We start from the raw sequence: 23,660 nt of genomic DNA on the forward strand, positions 1-23,660 counted from the left end.
AAAAAGCAAATTATTTTTTGTAGAACATGAATTGGGCGGTACCTAGCGCCACCTAGCCTAGCTACTTGCAATTACTCTGCTTGACCTCGCCATCTGGTGGCTAGCGATTTAACTTTTCACGCCACGCGATAAACAGCGGCTTCGAATTTGTTCTTTCGAGAGCGGCTTTTGGTTTCGTGGATTGAGTTTGCCCTTCTCTGTGATATGCGGTTGACGAAGGAATTGTGACTCGAGGAACACCAAAGGTAAGACGCAAAGTGCGCGAAGTAACTGGGTCTCGGCTGTCTCCGTTTAATATCGCAGTGCTGTCGACGAGAAGACTGAGTAACTGCTTTCGAAACGCAAGTTTCTGTACCTGTGGGGAGAATCTGGCTTCGGAAATAAACACAGTTTGCGGAAAGCTCGTGTTACGCTTTTATTTGCTGCTGCTCTCGTCCCGTACAAGAGACGTAGCGTCCTCGTTAAGCCTTATTGGGCTCGATTTGCTCGATTCGGGGCCGCCATATTGAGAAGCAAGCGACGGAGGAACTTTGCTCCCCTGCTTCAGGGACGAAGGTTTCTCCTGTTAAGAATGGAACCTTCGGCGACCTTCTTCCGAGTTTCAACACTGCGGAAACGAGTCAAGACGAGTCCGGGACCGTCGCCCGCTTGTCGGGGCCTGCGCGAAACGAGTCCCGACGAGTCCGGGACCGTCGCCTGCGTGACGGGGCCTGCGGCAACAAGTCTCAACGCGCCCGTGACGTTAGCGGGACGTGTGTGTGTGCGTGGTGGTTGGTGCGCTCGGGAAAGGGAGAGAGGCATGGCCTAACTGCGGAGAACTTTGGCTACGTCGCACTGGACGGCGGACTTTGCTGCATCGCACTTGACGGCGGGTTGCTGCATCGCACTGGCTACCCTGGCGGGGAGTGAGGGAGAAACGGACCCTATATAAGGCGGAGCGCGAGGCTGCTCCGTTGTTCTCTCGAATTTGACGACTGTATCGCTACCATGTAATTAAACCGTTCGTTACGTTACCAAGTCTCCCACCTCCACTGAACCCCTGGGTTCTTCACTTCGGGGATTGGACATCGTCTCGAGACAGGAAACCTCCGGACGTGCGGCCTAAACCCCGCCTCGAACAACTGGTTGGCAGCAGTTGGGATCGGACCATGCGACATCGTGCTACATCTGTGGGTGAGCTTTTGGACTTTGCTTTGAGATTCGCCAGGCTTCAGATTATGGGTAATTAATTTTGAACTGCTGGGAATCCTTAGTGTTTGACTCGTGCGCTAGGTTTTTGTACAACCTCGCGACAAGTTTTAGAACAAAGCCAAAGCTAAAAAGCAGCGATCATGGATCTAATGAGGTTACTGAGAACAGATTTACTCTGTTTATGTGAAGAATTGGGTGTGGAGGTGGAGCAAAAGATGAAGAAATCTGAGATCAGTAAAGCAATTTCAGAGAGCGCGGAAGCAGAGGAAATTAAAATTGCGTGGGAATTACTTCAGAACGCTAAAAGTGAAGCTGCGGCGAGAGAGAAACGAGAGCAGGAGCAGGCTGCAGCAAGAGAGGAACGAGCGCAGGCTGCAGCGAGAGAGGAACGAGCGCAGGCTGCAGCGGCAGAGGAACGAGCGCTAAAAAGGCTAGAGCTCGAAATTGAACAACAGCGATTAAACTCGCAGAACAGTAGAGTTGGGGCTCCTGTACGAGCAAGTGAGGCCGAGTCGTATCAAATGAAGAAGCTCCTGCAGCCGTTTAAAGTTGGGGAAGGCGTGGGCCTATTCTTAGTTAACTTTGAGAGGACATGTGAGAAGTTGAGCTTAGCCCCAGAAACGTGGCCGCAACGGCTTTTGACTTTGTTGCCCTGTGAGGCTGCAGAGGTTGTCGCGCGCCTTAGTACTAGAGACGCGGACGACTACGACAAGGTGAAGTCGAGCCTTTTGAAGCGGTATCGCCTTTCTGCCGAGGCATTCCGTCAAAGGTTTAGAAACGCATCCAAAAAGAGCAGCGAGGGCTACTCGGAATTTGCGTACGGGCTTAAAACCAACTTGATAGAATGGTTGAAGAGCGAGGAAGTGTACGAAAGCCGAGACAAGGTAGTCGAGTGTGTGTGCCTCGAACAGTTCTTTCGTAGCATTCCGCAGTCAGTCAAGCTCTGGGTGCAGGATAGGGTGGGAGTCGACTCTGTCGAAAGGGCCACTGAGCTAGCCGAAGTGTACGCGACGCGTAGAAAGCTGAGCGGAGAGGAAAGCGAACCCGGCCGGAGCGATCAGCGCAAGCCCGTCCAAAAGGGAAACGGCTCGCGAGAAAACAGGCCCGAGAAGCCAGAAACAGGACAAAAGGTCCCAGAAAAGAGCGGAGATCCATCGAGCGGAGATCCCTCGAACGGAGATCCCTCGAACGGAGACGAGGCACGGAAAAGCCAAAAAGGGCAGTTCGAGGCAAGGAAGCCGTTCCTGTGCTACAACTGTCAGGAGCCGGGACACACAGCGGCCAGGTGTAACAAACCGCGGGTTGTGTTCTCGTACGTGAGCGGTAGTGACAGGGACCTGGAGCTTCTTCGTCCCTATCTTCACGAGCTCCAGGTAAACGGAAAGCCGTGCAGGGTGCTTCGGGACAGTGCAGCGACGATGGACGTTGTTCATCCGTCGTATGTGACGACATCCGACTTTACTGGAAAGGTAGTTTGGATCAAGCAGCTGCTCGAGAAGCACAGTGTATGTCTGCCTATGGCGAGAGTAAGCATAACTGGCCCGTTCGGAGAGCTAGTTACAGAGGCGGCTGTCTCGCAAACAGTCCCGTTGGAGTATCCCTATTTGTTTTCTAACCGGTCAGATTTCCTGCTGCGCGAAAGGGGTCAACAACTGGGAGGAGGACTAGTTCAGTCGGGTCCATATCACAAGAGCGAATGACATTTTAGCGAACGGCGACATTTGAGCGAATGGTCGTTTTAGCGAATAACGGGGGCGCGCGTTAACCCATCCGTCGCGCTGCGCTTTACGCCGCTTCGCGGCGACAGTCTACGGCAACTCATTACAAAAATATGAACTCGCTTGGCCCACCCGAAAACGCCGCTTCGCGGCGTCCGACTATTCGCTAAAGTGTCATTCGATGAAACGTGGGCGTTCGCTAAAACGTCATTCGATCAAGTGAGTGCCTCCCAGTTCAGTCATGTACGAGGTCCAAATCGCGTCAGCTCCCCCCTTTGTTAACGAGTGATCCAGAGCGAAAGGCAGCTGACGGGGAGCAAGCACTCCCAGAGTTGGAGGCCGAGAAACGGGATGAGGGGGTCCGGGTTGTAGAACAGCCCGACCTCGTAGCACTAGAAAGCTTACGCCGTCCCAACGCGCCGGCGAAAAAGGCGGAAAAAGACGGGATCATTAAAGGATCTCTCGTAGCTCCGGCGTCACGTAGTTTTGATCGTCTGTTGCGAGTAGACAGAGTGTCTTTGACAGTCGAGCAGAAGAGCGACCCTAGTGTGTCAGGGTTTCGCGGTACAGCTCAGCAGATTGCTAGGATCAATGTGACGGGGCATGAAAACGGCGGATTGTTTTATCGGCGCTATAAGGACCGCATTTTCACGTCTCGAAATCACGTGAAAATCGATCACTATGACTTCAGCGTAAGAAACAGGAAAGGCAAAATTTAACGGCAATGCCGAGGGGTTGAGCAGATTTTTCTGATATCACCAAAAAGAGTAGGGATGATCTCAGAGATTTTGGTCATCCACGGGAATAAGGATCAAAGTGGGGGCACTTCGTTAAAACCCCAAAATGACCTCACCAATTGCGAAGTTTTGTCTTTTGTATTTTGTTCATAGTGACCTCGTTGGAAAAATGAGTTTTGCTTTGGCGACAGCGGGTCTTGATACCCGAAATTGTCCTAAGGTTTTAAATTGCATTGTTTTGGCAAATTTTGGTAATCCGTAATCCAGTCTGGCGGGTCTCTGGCGGATTCCGAGCGTTTGACTGCGGTGTGGCGTGGTGTTGTGGGGGACGTTTCCGCTGATGCCTCCGTTGTGAGAGGTTTGGGAGTTTGCTTAGTGCTTGCAGCATCTTCTCAAGGCCTACTCCAAGCCCACCTCTTCAGGCCAGCGATAGTATCACCGGCCATTCGAGGTTTCCCTGGCCCCGGAGGGGCTGTTAAGAATGGAACCTTCGGCGACCTTCTTCCGAGTTTCAACGCTGCGGAAACGAGTCAAGACGAGTCCGGGACCGTTGCCCGCTTGTCGGGGCCTGCGCGAAACGAGTCCCGACGAGTCCCGGACCGTCGCCTGCGTGACGGGGCCTGCGGCAACAAGTCTCAACGCGCCCGTGACGTTAGCGGGACGTGTGTGTGTGCGTGGTGGTTGGTGCGCTCGGGAAAGGGAGAGAGGCATGGCCTAACTGCGGAGAACTTTGGCTACGTCGCACTGGACGGCGGACTTTGCTGCATCGCACTTGACGGCGGGTTGCTGCATCGCACTGGCTACCCTGGCGGGGAGTGAGGGAGAAACGGACCCTATATAAGGCGGAGCGCGAGGCTGCTCCGTTGTTCTCTCGAATTTGACGACTGTATCGCTACCATGTAATTAAACCGTTCGTTACGTTGCCAAGTCTCCCACCTCCACTGAACCCCTGGGTTCTTCACTTCGGGGATTGGACGTCGCCACGAGACAGGAAACCTCCGGACGTGCGGCCTAAACCCCGCCTCGAACACTCCCTTTCTAAAGGAACATAGGTTACAAGACCGTTCCTCCCCTAAGGGAGGACTATCCATACCCTTTTTTCTAAGAGTGTGCCTCTGCCCGGGGAGGCACTCACTTGATCGAATGACGTTTTAGCGAACGCCCACGTTTCATCGAACGACACTTTAGCGAATAGTGGGACGCCGCGAAGCGGCGTTTTCGGGTGGGCCAAATGAGTTCATATTTTTGTAATGAGTTGCCGCAGACTGTCGCCGCGAAGCGGCGTAAAGCGCAGCGCGACGGATGGGTTAACGCGCGCCCCCGTTATTCGCTAAAACGACCGTTCGCTCAACTGTCGCCGTTCGCTAAAATGTCATTCGATCTTGTGATATGGACCCCTCTGCCCGCGCCTCCCATTGACCAAACTCTCTACATATACGGCTCTGGCCATATACAGTGGCTCTAGCCATGTCCGCATGTCCGTCCGCCGTCGAGTGCACGTGCGTCTGCTCGTGAGATCACGCGCTCACGTGCTCACGAGCACGAGAGCACCTGCTCCCGTACTCGTGTAGGGCAAAAAAGGAACAACCGCATCTCCACGTGGTGAATGATGTTAATTGTCCTCGCCACCGATGACCAAAATCTGACAGCCTTGGTAACAGACATTCTCAACAGTTTCAAAAGGTGCATGAACCCATTGGAGATTACCCACGAACTTCCAAGTGAAAGAAGTTTGAGATTCTTAGATCTTCGTCTTTGTACGTCACCGTACCATACGTGCTGGACCTACGAGCCAAGGGGAAAGAAGCCACTTCTGCCATTCACCTCAGCGTATTCAAAACTCGTAAAGAGAGGCATAGCGCGGTTGTGCCTTAAGAACTCTCTTACGAAGTCATGCTTCCATTCCATCCAAAGGAGCTTTGATGGGCAAGTGTCGAGATTAAAAAGCGCTGGATATCCACCATCCTTGTTAACATCAGTGGCGGAAGGACTTTTCAGAGAATTTAAGCATGATGAGCGATTTAAGAAAAGTCATCGGGACAGGGCAAAAAGACCAGTGATTGTGCCATATCTCCATCATTTTTCTCATGGCCTCAAGAAAATAGCAAACAAAGTAGGCACGGACGTTATTTTCTCCGCTCCGAACAAGCTCTACAGCCTGTGCAAGAGGGTAAACACTCCTTCAAGAACACCGACGTCCTGCACAACGAATCACAGAAATAAGTTCGTTCAATGCACTGAAAATGTGGTCTACTCCTTCCCCTTGTCCTGTGGAAGAACATATATCGGACAGACGTGTAGGTGTTTAAACCACCGCCTTAGAGAACACAACCTGTCCACCATCAACAAGAACTCTGAACATGTTGGCATACACATTCGGGACTGTGGGTGCACAGCGGAACTTGACAAGTGTGTGGTGCTGGCAAGGAGTCGAGACCAGCTCACAAGGGAAATAATAGAAGCGGAGAACATTGCCAGGCAAAACGGCAGGTGTATTAGTAATCCATCTATAGCGCTGTCACAAAAAGAGCTGGATTACTTAGCTTTGCATCATTGATCTACAGTAATTTCAATTTTAATTTTTCATTTAATTTTTCCTTTTAATTTTTAATTTTCAATTTCTGGCTTAAAACTTTTACAGTTAACCTTTAGCAAAGAAAGAAAAAGATGAGGCCTAGGTTAAGCATTACACGTGAAAGAAGAGAAAAGGCGGGAATATACAAAGAGTTGAAGTCAGCGCTGTGTAAGTGTCCCTTTCTTTTGGTGTGACTGCGAACGTTGTCCTAGTGTTTGTTACGGGTGCGCTGTGTCCTCGTGCGTCATGTTGATTGGAGCGAAGCTCTGGTGGTGCTTGTCTGCGTAGACGGTGAGCCGCAGCATGCCGAGCTTTTCGTTCGTTTTCATTCATGCCAGAAAGAGAATGTGTGTTATGGAGTGTGGTTATATACCACTGATCTCTATGACAATTGCTGGATCGCGCTTCCCCGCTTGTTCGCTGCAGCGCAAGTGAAGCCACCGGACTTCACTCGCTTGGGATACGATTTGCCATTTTTGCTAGCCTTTGCTGCGGTTTTCCAGCGTGCTGTAGACACGTTTTCTACTCGTTCGTCGTCATTCGCCGAAGAAGTTTTTTGAAAACTCTGTGCATTGTTGAGACTTGCCGTTGTGAACACGTGGAAAATTTTACGAAAGTGCAGTGTCGCAGGAAAAAGGCACAACGCGTCGAAAGGAAGGGCTGGCGGCGTGTTCAAAGCTTCCTTGGCACGCCGAAGTGCCGTGTCTCTGTGCCTTCGCACGCTTGGATACCGACCAAGAACCGACGCCGTGTGTATGTGTTTAGCGAGTGCAATGTGCGTGAAGCTGTTCGTGCCTCTCGATCAGCGTCTTTTCCCCTCGCGGTTTAGGAACGAGCTTAATCCAGCGTCCACTAGCGGCGGAAGATGGGGGGAAGGTACGTTTTTTTTCGTCCAGACGATTTACACAATACCGTGCAAAACAGCTCCTCATCACTGATCAGTGCTGGCTTATTATCAACCTACTTAATTGCACTTGACGTTTGAGCGCGGCTCGCCTGATTGTAATTGGTCAACAGATTGCACACGACCATATCGGCCGCGCTTCAAAGATTTTCATTCTCGCCGTCTTGTACTTTTGCTTTCGAAAACCCCCCTGGCTCCACAACGTTGCCCTATTCGTGCTCCCACGGAATCTATTAGAGTAGATTTGGGACATAGCCATGGTTAATATAGTACATAAGAACACGAACAGATCTCCCCCTTTTATTGATAGCAACTCACCGGAACAGCTGGACGATCCAGAACTCCGTGGCCGATATATATAAATGATCTAAAGGCATCTACGCGCGACACACGTTCAGAACTTTGGCGCGGCGTCAATTCTTGACCGGTATCCAAGCGTGCGAAGGCACAAAGATGCATCACTCGGCGTGCCAAGGAAGCTTTGATCACGCCGCGACACCGGCGACACGTTTTCGACGAGTTGTACGTTTTGATACGGCTTCATGCGCATTGCACTCGCTAAACACATTCACACGGCGTCGGTTCCTGGTCGGTATCCAAGCGCGCGAAGGCACAAAGATGCATCACTCGGCGTGCCAAGGAAGCTTTGATCACGCCGCGACACCGGCGACACGTTTTCGACGAGTTGTACGTTTTGATACGGCTTCATGCGCATTGCACTCGCTAAACACATTCACACGGCGTCGGTTCCTGGTCGGTATCCAAGCGCGCGAAGGCACAAAGATGCATCACTCGGCGTGCCAAGGAAGCTTTGATCACGCCGCGACACCGGCGACACGTTTTCGACGAGTTGTACGTTTTGATACGGCTTCATGCGCATTGCACTCGCTAAACACATTCACACGGCGTCGGTTCCTGGTCGGTATCCAAGCGCGCGAAGGCACGGAGACACGGCACTTCGGCGTGCCAAGGAAGCTGTGAACACGCCACCAGCCCTTCCTTTCGACGCGTTGTGCCTTTTTCCTGCGACACTGGACTTTCGTAAAATTTTCCACGTGTTCACAACGGCAAGTCTCAACAATACACAGATTCTCAAAAAACTTCCTCGGCGAATGACGACGAACGAGTAGAAAACGTGTCTACAGCACGCTGGAAAACCGCAGCAAAAGGCTAGCAAAACGGGAAATCGTATCCCAGCAGGGTTGCCTCCGGTGGCTTCACTTGCGGGAGCGGCAAGCGCGATCCAGCAATTGTCATTGAGATCAGTGTTATATACGCATTTGAGTATTTGACCGCAGCGTGATATGGATGAAAACGAACGAAAGGCTCGGCATGCTGCGGCTCACCGTCAACGCAGACAAGCACCAGCAGAGCTTCGCCCCAATCAACATCATTCACCACGTGGAGATGCGGTTTTTCTTTGGTCGGTGAGAGGTTGAGTAAATTGGAAAGAGGTGGGAGGAGCTTCCACTTTGCACTTAACCTGCCACCGACTAAAGACAAAACAAAATGCGACTTTTCCTAAGAACAATTTACACGTTAATTTTTTTGCTGTCTAGATCATTTCTAAAAATTTGGTTTTACATCTTGTCTGTTCCAGGTAACGTCTCGACGTTAAGTAATCTTGACGGGCAATCACAAAAAGAGGCGTGAAATGACTTATTTGCCTCTGCTTCTGGTTGTTAGAATGAACACAGTTCGTCAAAATAGTATAATATTCATTATATTTTCTCTGGAATTGCACAGAGAAACAACACAAAGTTACATTGGGCCCTAAACTCGTCAAACACAAAGTCGGAGCCGAAATTTCGCGCAGCGTGTCGAGTGGACGTCGGCGAAAAACGCCCGAAGGCGTCGTCGCGATAGGCCAATCGGTGGGCTCCGTCAACTTCGGCTTTGTGTTTGACGAGTTCAGAGGCCCTATAGTTTGTTTCATATTATACCCGACTGCAGCTGAGGCTACCATCGGATAGATCCGATGAAGCAGTGCCTGAAGTGCATAGTCACGGCGCTCGTTGTTTTTCAGTTTTTTTGTGGGTTTACAATTGCAGGCTAAACCCAAACAGAAGTGCAATATCATAGCGGATTTACTCTGCGTCATTGGTTTAGTTGGTAATAGCAAACGCACAAAAATGGTTAGCCCAGATGGGTGAAACTGTTTGATTGGCCCTATTGATCGTAGCATCGGCTGCGTCGGGTGCTGTGCGTAAAACTCGCAGCTTTCGTTCAAATTCAAGTATTTCGATCGCCGAGTTTTTCTTTAAAGTACATTAGGCAAGGGTAGACAACCGACGCGTTGCATCAAAAAAGATGGGTGTGTAGTGGACGGATCAATCGGAAATGCATACTGAAAGGTTGGATACAATCCCTATAATTAGTACTTGGAAGAACAGTTGACGGCCTTGCTCGCAGAAATGGGGCAGTTGTATGTTTCTCTGAAGTCACGAAGGCTCGTAAGCACATCGTCTACCGAATTCGTTCCCCTCCACCCGGCGCAGTATTGCGTGGCGAACTTCATGTAGAACATCTGTGCCCTGGACAGACGGTTGTGGCCCCAGACGTACTGAGGCAGCTGCCAGGGTCTGCCAACTGCTCGCACGGATGCGGACGCCGATTTAATGGACAAGCGGGCCTTGGCGTGCAAAGTGCGGCCCCCCGAGATCCCGACGGAAGAACAAGCGACGTGCTCTCGTATTCTGGAGGCACTTTCCTCGGACCAGTTGTCGAAGTCGAACACGAGACTCCACATCTCGAAAGCCATCTCCACGCCCACCGTAGCCGCGTTGATGGCGGGATCCACGTCGTCGCCGAACCTGAACAAGGGGTAGGCTAAGGAAGGCACCAGAATGACGTCGTTATGGAGACGACTGATGGTCGTCTCCAGCGACGCGTGGTTGAACTCGTACGGGTCTAGGACAAACGCCTCAAGCCGCTTGTCTACAGTGACTCGGTAGAGCTTCATTCTAAGGGCGTTCAGATAGTAGTTGGGTTCGGCTTCTGGGAGCGGCAGATCATCGGGGATCAGCTGTTTCGGTAGAACAAGGCGTACTGTGGACAGGAGGCGTACAGCTTCCTTCGCGTCAACAGGATGCAAGAGCTCCAGCACGTCACCACTGACGGCCTTCTTCGTGGCGATGAATATGCTCCGCACATCGCGGTCCCTCTGTGAATCCGTTAGTTGTTCGTGGGCGATGATTCTCCAGAGAGACGTCAGTTGGTTGGTCCAGCTCTCGCACCTCGAAAATAGAGAATTGGTGTTCGGTTGATACGCGTAGCGATGCAAGACGAGGTCCACGCTGCACATGACCAAGAGAAGAGCAAGCTGAACTTCCCGACGTTCGGATTCCGAGGTCAGGGCGTGCAATATTTCCGAAATGAAGTCGATGTCCGTGTAACACATAACACTCGGTGTTGGCCCGATGTGAAACGGAGCTGCCATGGCGATCCACTCTTGCTGAGAAACGCCTGAAACGAGTGTGTGCAAGACCTGAAAGCTATCATTACACGTCATACTCCCTAGCTTCGTTTTTGATGACGACGAGTGCAGTTTCGACAGGTCTTCTTTTGACACGTTGACTCGCAATATTTCGTTGTACGCAGTGAGCACTTTTTGTCGCACGTAATCGTATTTACCTCCGGCGAAGGTTGAATGCTCATCGGGAGTCATGGTGAAAACGTTGCCTCCTTCGTAAAGTGGGAGCACTGTTATATCGACAGGTGTGTGAAGGTCGTGCAGCACGGACAGCTGAATCAGAACGCGAAGAACGTCCGTCCGACTCACGGTTTTTGAAACTCCGGTCATCTCTAGAAGTGCGGTCATGGCTTTCTCGGGCAGATCGGAGCCCTGATCTAGGTTAGACAGGCAGCTTCGATGAAACGCGGCGACATATTTCCCGGCAGAACTTCGGAATAGACCGATGGTGGCGGATATACGCAGCGCCTCTAAGGATTGCTTGTCTACTTTATTTCTGCTGAGGGCGTCTATGTTGTGGCAAACGTACTTGGTGTAAGCTCCGCAGGGGTCCAAGGTGAAATTGGCGGCCGCGATGAGTTGTGATGCCACGTCGGGACAGCAGTAACTGGTGTCGTTTTTCGGGGCAGTTCCTTTTGTGTCGGTCATCACGACGAGAATCACTAAGGCGAGAGTCAGGCAAGCAAACGCCATTATCAGGCACGCTATCACGGTGACGCTCAAGATTCGACTGCTCTCGACGGTTCCAGGAGTAGCTGGCACTTTTCTGTTGGTTGAGACGTTCATAGCGAACCGGCCTGATTTGTGAGCTACGAAGAGAAAGCAGCAGCTGCAAGTAGCCATGAAAATCGAACCATATGCTATCCATGCGCACGTGACGCACGTGACGCGCGTGGAGCACATTCGCCGTGGTCGTCCTCAGAAAACACAGAAAGAATAAAACACACGAAGGACGAACACAGACACACACAGTGAAAGAAGTGTGTGTGTCTGTGTTCATCTTTCATGTGTTTTATTATTTCTGTATTTTCTGTAGTTTTCAACGCGCTCTGCTAGGTGTGCTGGTCGTCCTCTGGTGGATTTTTGTCAAAAACCCCAATAGACCTGATGATGAAGATGATGATGATGACGATGATGATGCTGCTATTTCCCTTTGAATCGGGAGGACTCAAACAAGGTTTGTGCCCAAGCCTGGGAGCGTAGGTGTCTTAATGCTCCCTGAGGTGGATCTTCTGCCACCAGTCCTCCAGTCTCCTTTTTGTGTCTGCAACAAGCCTTTTTGTGTCGTTGGAGGCTACCTTCAGCCCCGTAGCTGGGCAGACTTCTGTGGATTGTCCGATTTCTATGTCAGTGAAGCCCAACGCTTCAGCGAGCGCTAAGGGTCTCGGACGTCTTGGGCCATTGTCCTGCGACCGGGACGGCTTGAGTCTCGCGCAGTCTAGCACAATATGCTCCACCGTTTCGTCATTTACCCCATACACCCTACACATTGTTGACGTGACAGTGGTGTCGAAACGACGCCTATAACACAGCGTCCGCAGTGCCCCGGCACGTGCCTCGAACAAGAAGCGGCTACCCAGGCTGTTGTCATACAGCCGGACTTCCGAGGCGATGGTTATTTTGTTGGCGAGGTACACCTCCAGCGTCGATTTCGTTTGGGCTTCTTGGAGCCATTGTTGGGTCTCGCAGTCTCGGATTCTCTTCCTAACTTCCGACGTCCACTCAGTCTCTGTCGACGCATCAACAGGCTCCGAGAAGAAGCCGTACTTGTGTTGAAGCTAATAGAGGCGCTTCTGCCAGCGGGTCCGCAGCCCAGTCGAGTTGGTGTATATAAACAGTCTCTTCGCCCAACGGCATCTATCCATAAGTCGAAGGCGTCCGTCATACGCAATCTTGCTTGAAGCCTCCCGAGCCTCAAAACAGGACCAGCCCAGGTCACCCTGCACTGCCTCGTTGGCGACCTCTCCATGGCAGCCCAGTGCCTGGCGTCCCACGTCTCTCTGCCTACGCTCCATATTGGCGCGGACATCTCCTGGGACACACACCACTGCATTTGCAAATGTTAGTCCGGGTACCATTACTGCTTTCCACAATTCCCGCGAAACGATGAACCTGTTGCAACTCCAGAGGCTTCGCTTACGGAGAATGCTGGCTCCTCGTAGGGCTGCTTGGCGGAGATGGGTGTGATGGCCTTGAAGGTAGTCTGTGTCGTTCGACATTGCGATGCCCAAGTACTTGTAAGAATTAAGAATTGGTACATCGGACCCTCCGTGACGAAGGGTATTGAGAGTTGTCTCGAGGGAGCCCGAAAACACTACCGCCGCTGACTTGCTGGTATTAAAATTTAAACGAAGTCCCATAGTCTCCTTGGAGCATATGTCAAGAAGTTTTTGCAGTTCCAACACTGATTCTGCGGTCACTACCACATTGTCCGCGTACGTCAATCCCGGTAGAACCCAGTCAACTCGATCACCATGCTCCAAATGTGCTAGTGAAAAGCCCAGTCCTGATTGTATAAGTTGCTTCTCTAGGGTGGATACATATAACATATACAATAGGGGAGAAAGTGGGCACCCTTGGCGTAAGCCCCTCGTCACCAGCACCTCATCAGAGTGAGCATCATCAAGGTGGGTCATAACCGTGTTGCCATGGTATAAGCGGGAGATGAGTGTTGTCCACTCCGGCGGCATGTCAAGCTGTTGTAGGCTAACAATGGGCTGGGCATGGGAAACACTATCATAGGCCTTCGCGATGTCAAGAAAATAACATATTAGGCTCCTCTCCTCTTTCCGTGCAACCTCAATACATTGTGTTAAGGTAAAAAGATGGTCCTCTAATCGGCGTCCCCGTCGGAAGCCTCCTTGGATTTCTGTCAGTATACCCTCCTCCTCTCCCCATGCGGTCATGCGCTTTTTCATGATGTGGGCGAATACCCTATACACCGCACTTGTCACGGTCAGGGGTTTGTACTGTCGAAGGTATTGACGGTCACATCCGTTTTTAGGAATCAGGACAACCCTGCCGCATCTCCAGTCTCGAGGAATCTCTTCTTTCCCAGCTGCAATATCATTAAAAAGTGCTGCAAGTTGGTCCCTGGAATCCTTGCCCAGTGCTTTGAGTACCCTTGCCGGAATTTTATCTAATCCCTGGAAGGTGTTGCTCTTAATATGCGCTAGTGCGCGTATAACTGACACCCTACCAATTGTTACATTATTGCAATCAAGTGCACAGTCTGCGCCTTGCTTGGGGCAGAGATTTTGTAGTGGTGTCTCTCCTGGAGGCGAGAAAATTTCAACGAGATGGTCTGTAAGGCATTGCCCAAGTCGCTCTGTGGGCAGCCCTGTGTCTTCGTCCGGGATTGCTGGACACTGGTCTCTTCCATTGAGAGTTCCCATATATCGCCAGAACTTTCTGGGTGCCTCTCGACCACTTGAACTGATGTCTCTCATTGTAGCTACATCAGCCTGGGCCATTTTGTCCTGCACAAGCTGTTTTACGGTATGCTTCTGCAACCTGTACTTTTGCCACCTTATTGCGACAGCGTCTGCCGGGCCGCCATGGAGAACCATGCGATGCTCCCTGTTTAGCTCCTGTCTTAATCTGATGGCGGCTTGAACTTCCGCGTCCCACCAACGCTTTCTTAGTCGTCGTCCACCTCGTTCCTTTCTAGAATGTTGTCGGATGAGGCGCCTTAATTCTGTCACATATTCTGCGTATCCATCCGCGCTCTTTCTCTTGGTGCTGTTTTCAATCTCCTCCACCACCTTCTCCATTGCCGATGGAGATAGCCGGGAACGACCTGTCGGAGAGTGCTTTTCTCTTATTATGTTTGGTGTAGCTTTGGAGAATTCTAACCGTATCCGGTTGGGATCACTCCCAATGCTGTGTTCACCAGCTTCATCAATGTGTGTGTGAACCAGATAGCGGGCCAAATTCTGTGAGACTAAGGCGTAATCAATGCACGTTTGGCTCTCCCGGGCATTCCATGTATATTGACCCTCACATGAGGCCCTGAGATTTAGTATCTCCAAAGCGTTATCTTCGGCCATCCGCAGCATCGCTCGCCCATTTTCGTCTTCTCATCCGTCCAGTTCATGCACGTGTCCATTAAAACCCCCCATGATGAGAATGTCTTTAGTAGCAGCCAAGTCCTTGACTTCGGTTTCCACACAGCTCATTAAACTTTGATTCTCCTCTCTGCGCGCAGCTCCCACCGACACGTATACTATACAGACGGCAACAGGAATCCCGATGATCTCTCCCGTTACCCAAATATGGTCCCAACAGTCTCGTGGCTCCTTGCACCATACTGATGTACTGCGCCACACCACGCCAACTCCCCCACCTCGACGCTGTCCCTCCACACGATTGCGTCCAGCCCAACACCAATTTGCATCGGTTGGAGCTTCTTCAATATCACATAGGTGCGTCTCTGCCACTCCAAAAAGCGTCATTCCTTCCGCCTCCAACTCCCTATATAGCTCTTCCCATTTGTGTTCACGTCTCGCTCCTTGGAGGTTGAGAAATCCTACCACATCTGTCAGTCGTCTGCTGCGTCTACATCGTCTCCGTCTTTTTTTGCCACACCTACTTTTGTTTCTCACCCTCTTATCTCCGACCCCCCTCCCTGAAAGCGGCCCTATATCCTGTGCCGCTGGTAGTGGTAACCGAGTTGTTGGCTCACCATCTCGGTTACTTGGACCTCTTCCCAAATCGAAGCGATCCTAGCGGCATAGTGTCCCGCAAAGCATTTTTCGAATTGGCCTCCGAGATTTTTCGCGCTCTGGCTGCGCTCCTCAGGTCATTGCATTCGCCGATCGATACTGTTACTGCGGGGCGCTATACCGTGTATGATTGTATGTATATTTGCTTCGCAATATCTTTTTATCGAGCACAACCAACTCTATACTTACGACCACTTTATCTGAGCGCTCCCTATTGAAGAGCCTGCTCCAGGCTGATGATGATGATGATGATGGTTTGCGGCTGTTCCCTTTTGAATCGGGCGGTCCCATAGAGTTTGGGACCTTGCCAGTGGAGATTCGGTTATCCCCGTTGGCGAACTAGCATCCACCAGTTCTCTAATCTTCGCTTCGTGGCTTCCACCTGCTCACGCCACCCTCCGTTGGTTCTCGGTGTAGCGTCGGCGTTGGCGTTGTCGTTAGTCCCACCCGCAGAGTCTGCCACTGCGTTGGAAGCAGACCCAAAGCCGAGTGCCTCTGCCAGTGGGAGCTCCCGGGTTGCCTGTCCACACTCCGCCGGTTGAACTGGTTGCAGACCGGTGCACGACAGCACAAGGTGTTCGATTGTCTCATCCGCCTGACCACACACACGGCATGCTGCAGATTCCACCGTCTGGTCGAAGCGACGGCGATACACCTCCGTTCGCAGCCTTCCTGCGCGTGACTCAAAGAGGAGCCGGCTGCCCAGGCTGTTGCCGTATAGCCTAGTCTCTGCTGAAATTTCGTGCTTATATCGATGGTACATAGATAGCGTCGACTTGGACTTCGCCGTCTCTGCCCACCGAGCTGCCTCCTCCTCTCTCACCCTATTTCGAATCTCCATTTCCCACTTCCTGCCTGATGTAACAGTTACAGGGGTTGAAAAGAAGCCGCATTTCTTCTCTAACTGATACAGCCGCTTCCTCTAGCCAGTCTGCATTCCCGTGAGATACGTGTAGACGAAGAGTCTCTTTGCCCACCGCCCGCGGTCCATGAGACGGAGACGACTGTCGTAGGTTATCTTACTGGTCGCCTCCCTGGCCTCAAACGACGACCACCCAAGATCTCCCTGGACTGCTTCGGTGGCCACCATTCCGTGACAGCCCAGAGCCTGCCTCCCGACCTCTCGTTGACGACGTTCCATGACTTCCCGCACTGTGCCAGGGACACAAAGAACCGCATTGGCGAAGGTTAGTCCAGGCACCACAACCGCCTTCCAGAGTTCGCGAGTCACCAGAAAACGATTGCAACTCCAAAGATTACGTTTTCGGAGTACATTCGTACCTCGCACGGCTGTCTGTCGGAGGTGGGTAGAATGATCGGACAAGTACTCCGGCTTGTTGGTCAGTACAACTCCCAGGTATTTGTACGACTCCTGTACCTGTGTTGGCTCGCCGTTCACCACCAGACTGTTTAAGTTAGCCTCATCGGACCCGGCTAATTGAAGGACTGCCGACTTTTTGGCGTTGAACCGAAGGCCCAACGTAGCCGCCTCCGTCTGAAATATACGTATTAGACGCTGCAGGTCCTCCACCGTCTCCGCCGTCAATACAATATCGTCCGCATAGGCGAGGCCCGGCAGCATCCACTTCACCTCTACGCCTCCTTCCATGTGTGTCAGGGAAAAACCCACCTCCGACTGGATCAGGCGTTCCTCCAACCCTGACACATACAGAATATACAGAAGCGGGGAGAGTGGGCACCCCTGTCGGAGACCCCTCGTCACTGTGACTTGCTCTGAGTCGACTCCCTTCAGTTGCGTCATTACTGTATTGCGTGAGTATAGGCGCCGTATGACAGCTAGCCACCGATCAGGAAGGTGGAGCTCCTCCAAACGTCGCATGAGTTGCGCGTGCGGCACACTGTCATATGCTTTTGCCACATCTAGAAAGCACCACAGCAGTCTTCTTTCCTGTTTTCGGGCTATTTCAATACACTGCGTGAGGGTAAACAGGTTGTCTTCCAACCTTCGACCCCTTCGAAATCCGCCCTGAAGTTCGGTGAGCAGTTCGTTCTCTTCTGCCCATGCTGCCATATGCTCCTTGATAATGTGGGCGAAGGTTCGGTATACCGTAGAGGTCACGGTCAGGGGCCGATAATCCTTGAGGAACTGTTTGTCGCCCCCTCTCTTCGGGATCAGAACCACGCGGCCGACCCTCCAGTCTTGGGGCACAGGTTCCTCTCCTCTTAAGACTGCTCCAAAGATATCCGCCAGCTGCTCCACTGCATCTTTTCCCAAGGACTTGAGAACGCTCGCCGGGACCCCGTCCAATCCCTGGGAGGTAGCCCCTTTCAAGCGTGCCAGTGCACGCACAAGCATCACTCGGCCGATGTTCCCCTTTTGGTTGGAGTTGGAGGCCGATGTCCCCCTCTTGGTTGGTTGGTTGGAGGCTGAGGGCCGAATTTCAGCACCACCTAGTGAGAGGCGTCCTCACTAGGCGGCTCAAAAACTCAGTCCTCCTACCTCGTCAGGTCCTTCTGTTATCCGTGCCAGCTGATCGCGCTTTCCGGTTTCAAGCGCGTTCACGCTGTAAAATGTTTTTCTCTATGTAAAGGATACTGAAGGAGTCCAAATCGTTACTTAGTTTGCTTTTTTTTTTTATTTTGCGCAGCCAACGCCAGATAGTATTCGCTGCGCCCGCGCACCGCCAACGTTATAGAGGCGAACACAACCTGGTGAAGCGCGGAGAAAGACAAGAAAGAATACCGAGTTCCTGGCCCCGCCACATACGCGTCGCTGAAACTCGGCCCTACGGGAGGTTCTTGGTGGAGTGTTTCCAGACGGAGTGGTCGGAAGTATAGAGTAGGTCATGGTAGGGTCATTCCATGTCAAACGTCCCAGACGTTGCGCTCGACCCCTCCCAATTTCCCCCCCAAAAAAATTAAAATTTATGACCATTGGCTGCAATGTCATGCCCTGAAATGTTTTTGGGGAAAAAACATTTTGATGACGTGAGCGCGGTTTTAACTTTTAAAACCAGCGTGAAACTAGGCGTCACACAATAATTAATGAAAAATCAGCTTTTTAGTGAAACACCCAACAATATTGACAGAGTATTTGCAGTCGCATGCAGGAAAGCCATAGTTTGTAACAAAACTAAAAATATGCTAAAGTGCTCATATATTCCTGATTTTTTAAGATCTGCTTCGAGCATACCAAATTCCAAAACCATGATCCTTATTACATAGCAATCTAAATACCGTAGGGTTTTTAGAAAAAATATTCCAGTGTTCCGTAAAAAAATCTTACTTTTTATTAATTTTTCAATGACTCGTAGTTTCCCCTCCCTTTTGGTAGTTCAAACCGCCATCACCCTATGAAATTTGTTTTTCGTCAAAAAAATATGTTAGACAGGCACCACAAAGGTTACAGTTAAGAGCCATCAATTTTATTTTAAGAATCGGAGGTGGCAGTGGTAACTTTGGCGTGGCATGGAGAAGTCCTGGTCAGTTGATGCCGCCCGTCGTTTAGGCATCGCGTTTCGAGCCGCCCTCGGGTACAAAGGGCACAACGGCCCTGCGATTGCTACGCGCTGGCGGCACCTCCGATTATTACACGATACCCGCCGTTTCTTCCCTTGCAGCCGGAAAGAGGGACAAGGGGAAGGGGCAGAAAACTCCGTTTTTTCTTTGGACCTAATCGTGTCAGCTATCGTCGCAGGTGGCGTGCTGTGCGGCGAAGAGGCGTTAAGAAGCGACACGGGTTGTGGTTCAACTTCAAAAAATCTGTTTTCGCATTACACAAAAATTACTTTAATCAAAATTTCAGAATTAAAATATTATTGATTGTTCTTCCAAACCCACTATATTTCGTATTTTTACTTGAGTCGCCTCAAGGTGAAATAAACGGCTATTTATGCGTCAAAACGAACTTTTTTGCAAATTCAGGATTTTTGTTTACTGCGAGATATTTAATTGAACGGTTTTGAACATTTCCTATAGATTCTATACCTGCAGGGTAGCCGGTAAAAAGTTCTATTAAGTCCCGGGAGCAATTAGATGTTTTTTAATACAAAAACAAATTGCTAAACTTCTCAATTTTTTTTTTAGATTAAAAAAAAATGTTTGAATTAAACAAAACTTCGCAAGCCCAACCACATTGTAAGTCGAAAGCCGTGCAAGTTTAAGAAAAAAATATTGTTGGGTGTTTTACTAAAAAGCTGATTTTTCATCAATTACTGAGTGATGCCTAGTTTCACTCTGTTTTTAAAAAAACTAAAACCGCACTCACGTCATCAAAAAAGTTTTTTCTCCAAAGATATTTCAGGACATGGCTACGGATATTTCGGTAAAATACCATAAATCTTTTTTTTTTTTTTTAATTGGAAGGGGTAGGGCGCAACGTCTGGGACGTTTCACATGGAATGACCCGGTATCGAGAGTCTTGTCACGGCCGCTCGATTAGGACTCCCCTTGGGAGCGTCCTGTCGTATGCTTCACTCCGCTGGTGAGAGTGAAAGTTCTATTTTAAACCGCAGCGCCAGCCATGGCGCTCGTTACGGCGAAGGAGGGGCAGTCCGCCCGACCCGGCCCAGTGTGGCTATTTAGTTTGTTTTTCGTGAAGCGGCAAGTCTCAATAGACCGATCCCACCAGCCAGTTTGACTACGCCACCGCTGCCGTAATGCATCGAGGGAACTTTAGTCTTTCTGCACGTGCGACAACCCCACTGGAGCGCTGCGTGTGTGGAGCACGAGACGACACGAGGCCTCGCAAGGCACGACCGTCTGCCTCCTGTGAACTAAAGTTATGGCGCCGACACGCATGCGCCGAACGCCTAGTAAGATTGGTCTATGCCAGATTGCATGAATAATCTGACTAATCTGTGTAGAATAAAAGCACACGACTCTTTCTGCGAGGAGCTCACTGAGCTGCAGGCTGCGCGTTAGAGCCGGATTCAGCTGGCAGTATGAGCGAATAGTCGTTTGATTGTTCCCGTAAGTGTTGCCCCGTTTTCGTTACAACTGTGATATATGAGTTATAGTGAGATATAGCTAGTCTATATAATTTCAGGTTTTAACCGACGCTGAAACACGCTCGAGCTTTTCCTTTTACTTATCTGTGAAGAACAATAAGAAACCGACTCCTCAGCAATATAAACTTCATTGTTCACAAACAGATCAAGGGAGGCATATAGTTCACAAGCGGACTACCTTTCGGGAAAGATGCTTCCGCGAAAGCCTCAATATATTCTCTAGAGAACTGTTCAGGTCATCAGCCCAGTTTGCCAAAGGAGGTCCGAGGAGAAAGAGATCGCAGAGCTCTTCGCTGTGGTACGGGTCTCTGCAGTTAGTGCACCACATCAGCGGGCAGTCCATAAGGTGTGGAAGCACAGCGCTCGAGAGGACCTTGCAAAACCGTTCACAAAGACGAATCTCTGCCGACTGTAGAGCCCTCTCGAGAAAGGTGCAGATGAGCTTGCACACTCGGACAGCTTAAGGCCGTGGATAGCTGAGTCCTCCTTGGTCAAGGTTAAACACGAACTGATAGGCTCCGTCACGTGATGCATTTCCCTTAAGTTACAGCTTGCATTCAGGAAAGGTCACCTGCAAAGTTGAGGGGGCTCTACACATTAGCCTTCCTTGCTTTCATTCTGACATTTCTCTTGCTTTGCTAGGCTGAATGCTTCAGCTACTTATTTTGAAAGTACGCCAATATCTACAGATAAAAATAATCACGTTTTGTTCGCAAATGAGGGCCAAGTAGCCGGCCATGTAAGTTAGCGGTGCGAACTCAAGTTCAGAAGAGACTTTATTGTACTTCATCAAGTGCTGAATTTTCCAAAGCACACCAAAAGCTGCCTCAGGAACTGCAGGATTTCCTGTTTCACGAGTGGAACTGGCACATTTCAGCGCCGTCTGGCACTCCAAACTAGAGGGCGCATTTCCATATCTGGCAGCCTCCAAAATGCCAACCTGTGCGCCGAAATTGGGACTTTTTAAGAAACTTGATCGGTGTGCACTGACACTGTTCTCGAGAAACTGGGCGACGGACATAAGATCAGTTAGATTGCAATATAACAAACGAACCTTGAGCAACTTTTCTGCCTTGAAAACCGCTGTTCTGTCATCAACACGGTCGTTACCTCCGTTGAATTGGCGGAAGTAGCTGAACAGAGACTCAACCGGGTCGATGTTGAGAGGTCGCGTCAGAACGTACTTAAATGTGAAGTTTAAAAAAAAAGTCAGCGAAAGAATACTCACTAGAGGCAAGTTTTTGTCTCACAAAAACCCTATTTTGCCTCAAAAGTTTGTTCTCTCTAGAGGTCAGTCAGGAGATACTCAATGACGGCGACCGTTGACCTGATTGTCGTTACGGTTGATTCATAGGTCTCTTTCGTGAGGGACTTGACCCGAGACTTGATTCTTTCGAGTTCACTATTCTCGAGGTAGCTGAGGAAATCAACTTCAAGCCATGAGAGCCGATTGCCTTCTGTTCTGACGAAAGGCGTTTATCTCGATTTCCAGTCAGAGATATGGAGGTCGTACCACATTCCTACCGTTTTCATAAATGTGATGTTTGAGGTCAAGAACTGGAATTCTGGAGCCCTCTCGTGGGACTGAGGATTCTTCTGCAAGTACTCGAGGGTGCTAATTACTACACGTGAAAATATCAACGTTGCGCGGCACACTTTCATCATCTCTAGATTGTTTGGTTCCACACGAGCTCGGCTCAGAAGTCGCACTGGTTCGACCAACAAATTTTGTTAAATGTTGTAGAGGGCTTTTAACAAAAAGCCAACTTTGAACATCTAAAGTGATTGTGGTCAAAAGAGCCGAACAACGGTTCACCTTCACGTACCGGATGCGGCACAACATGCTGGAGCGTGTTGTCGTCAGACATCTGTCGAAACATCGCGGTGTTTGTCTGGTGGTTGTCAGTGACGATGCGAACTATCCAAAATCCTGCCTCTTCAACCGCCTTCATGACATTGAGCGTAATAATCCAGAGCTGGTCGTGCTTCGAATTTCTTGTAAAGAAGTAGCCGACTGATATCACCTAACCTGTGGAAAGCCCACGTAGCACGAAGCAAAGAAGCCTCTTGGTGACTTCTGTGACTCTTGATCGATCTTCGCGTCTGATGTCAACAAGCCCAAAGATTCTGTCACCTTGGCGATCATAAATATGTTTTCTGCTCAATCGATATTTTGTAAATGATGAGGCTGCAGTAGGGCTCCTTCTCTGAGCGCAGACATCTCTCCACCTGCAGCCGTTCTTTGATGAGGCTTGTGACCCCGGTCTCTCCCACGGGCGACCCGACAGACTTCTGCAACGCACTTCAGCAGGGCAGTTTAAAGAGTTTCTTTGCGCGTACGTGGTCATATCCTTTACATGTTGTCGTTTCCATAGTATGCATTCTCTCAGCGTTGGTTCTTGCCATGATGCTCTTGCCTTGTCAAAATTCGTTATTTGTTCCATGACAAATTTTGCAGTCTTGTCACCTTCCGATGCGGCTTTTGAATCGTTCATGAAGGCCTGCATAACTCTGTCCTCTTCATACTGCTTTAATCTCTCTTGAAATTCGTCGCAGGTTTGTCGCAGTTTCTCCATTCGCTCCTTCAGTATTTTGGCTTTCATTTGAAGGGCGTGCGCGTTTTTCTTGGCATCTTCCATGAATCCTGTGATATTGAATGACGTCGTGAATTCTTCCACTTTAAACTCTTTTTGCTGGCAAGGTTCAATAGCCTCGCACTCATCAGTAGCTGGTCTTCTTTCTGCAGGGGACTGCATTTGGCGTTGTTGACTTTTACCGTTCGCATGTGACGTGGACGCGTTAGAAGGCACACGAACAAGCGTTCTGCACTTCTTTGAACCTGCTGATTGCATGTACAACGGATGCAAGAGAAATGTGTCGGCACCGCTGTCGGTCGCAGCAACTTTCGCTTCATCCGTACCTTTGTGGTCCTGCTTCTTAAAATGAAGGGAGTATACGACGCTCCTGGGGGGGGGGGGGGGGGGGGCGAAGCTTGGTTGCCACTGGCTGCCCTTCTCGCTGCCTTGTCGCGAAATGTTCTTCAATCAGGCACGCCGGAATTTCTCTCCAGACGGCAGGTCGTGCTAGCAGAGTTCCGGATGTTTTGCAGCATTTGACTTACAACGCGGAACGCAACAGTGTTTTGGCACCGCGGGCTCCGTAACCCATGAGCACACTTTAAAACTGTGGAGAGACAGACAAAAGGCGGCTGTCTGCGTCTCTTCTTCTTCCTTAATCATCAGTGGCTATCGCCACAAAACTATGCTCTCTTTCATACTGTCACGAATGACAATTGAAGAGGTGACGATAACTGAAGAAACTAAACGTTTAATGGGGCCGACTTGTGCCCAAAACGAAAAGAGAATAGAA

General features: G+C 50.3%; 2 pseudogenes; one reads left to right on the top strand and one right to left on the bottom strand.

Annotated features, from left to right (window-relative positions):
• Window positions 1-1,381: 1,381 nt before the first annotated feature.
• LOC121833918 lies at window positions 1,382-2,808 on the top strand (annotated as a pseudogene).
• A 17,646-nt stretch (window positions 2,809-20,454) lies between these two features.
• Window positions 20,455-23,459, bottom strand: LOC121047346 (annotated as a pseudogene).
• Between the last annotated feature and the right edge of the window lie 201 nt (window positions 23,460-23,660).

The sequence above is a fragment of the Ixodes scapularis genome, unplaced genomic scaffold (genome assembly GCF_016920785.2).
Source record: "Ixodes scapularis isolate PalLabHiFi unplaced genomic scaffold, ASM1692078v2 ptg000058l_1__unscaffolded, whole genome shotgun sequence".
NCBI classification, from domain to species: Eukaryota; Metazoa; Arthropoda; class Arachnida; order Ixodida; family Ixodidae; genus Ixodes; species Ixodes scapularis.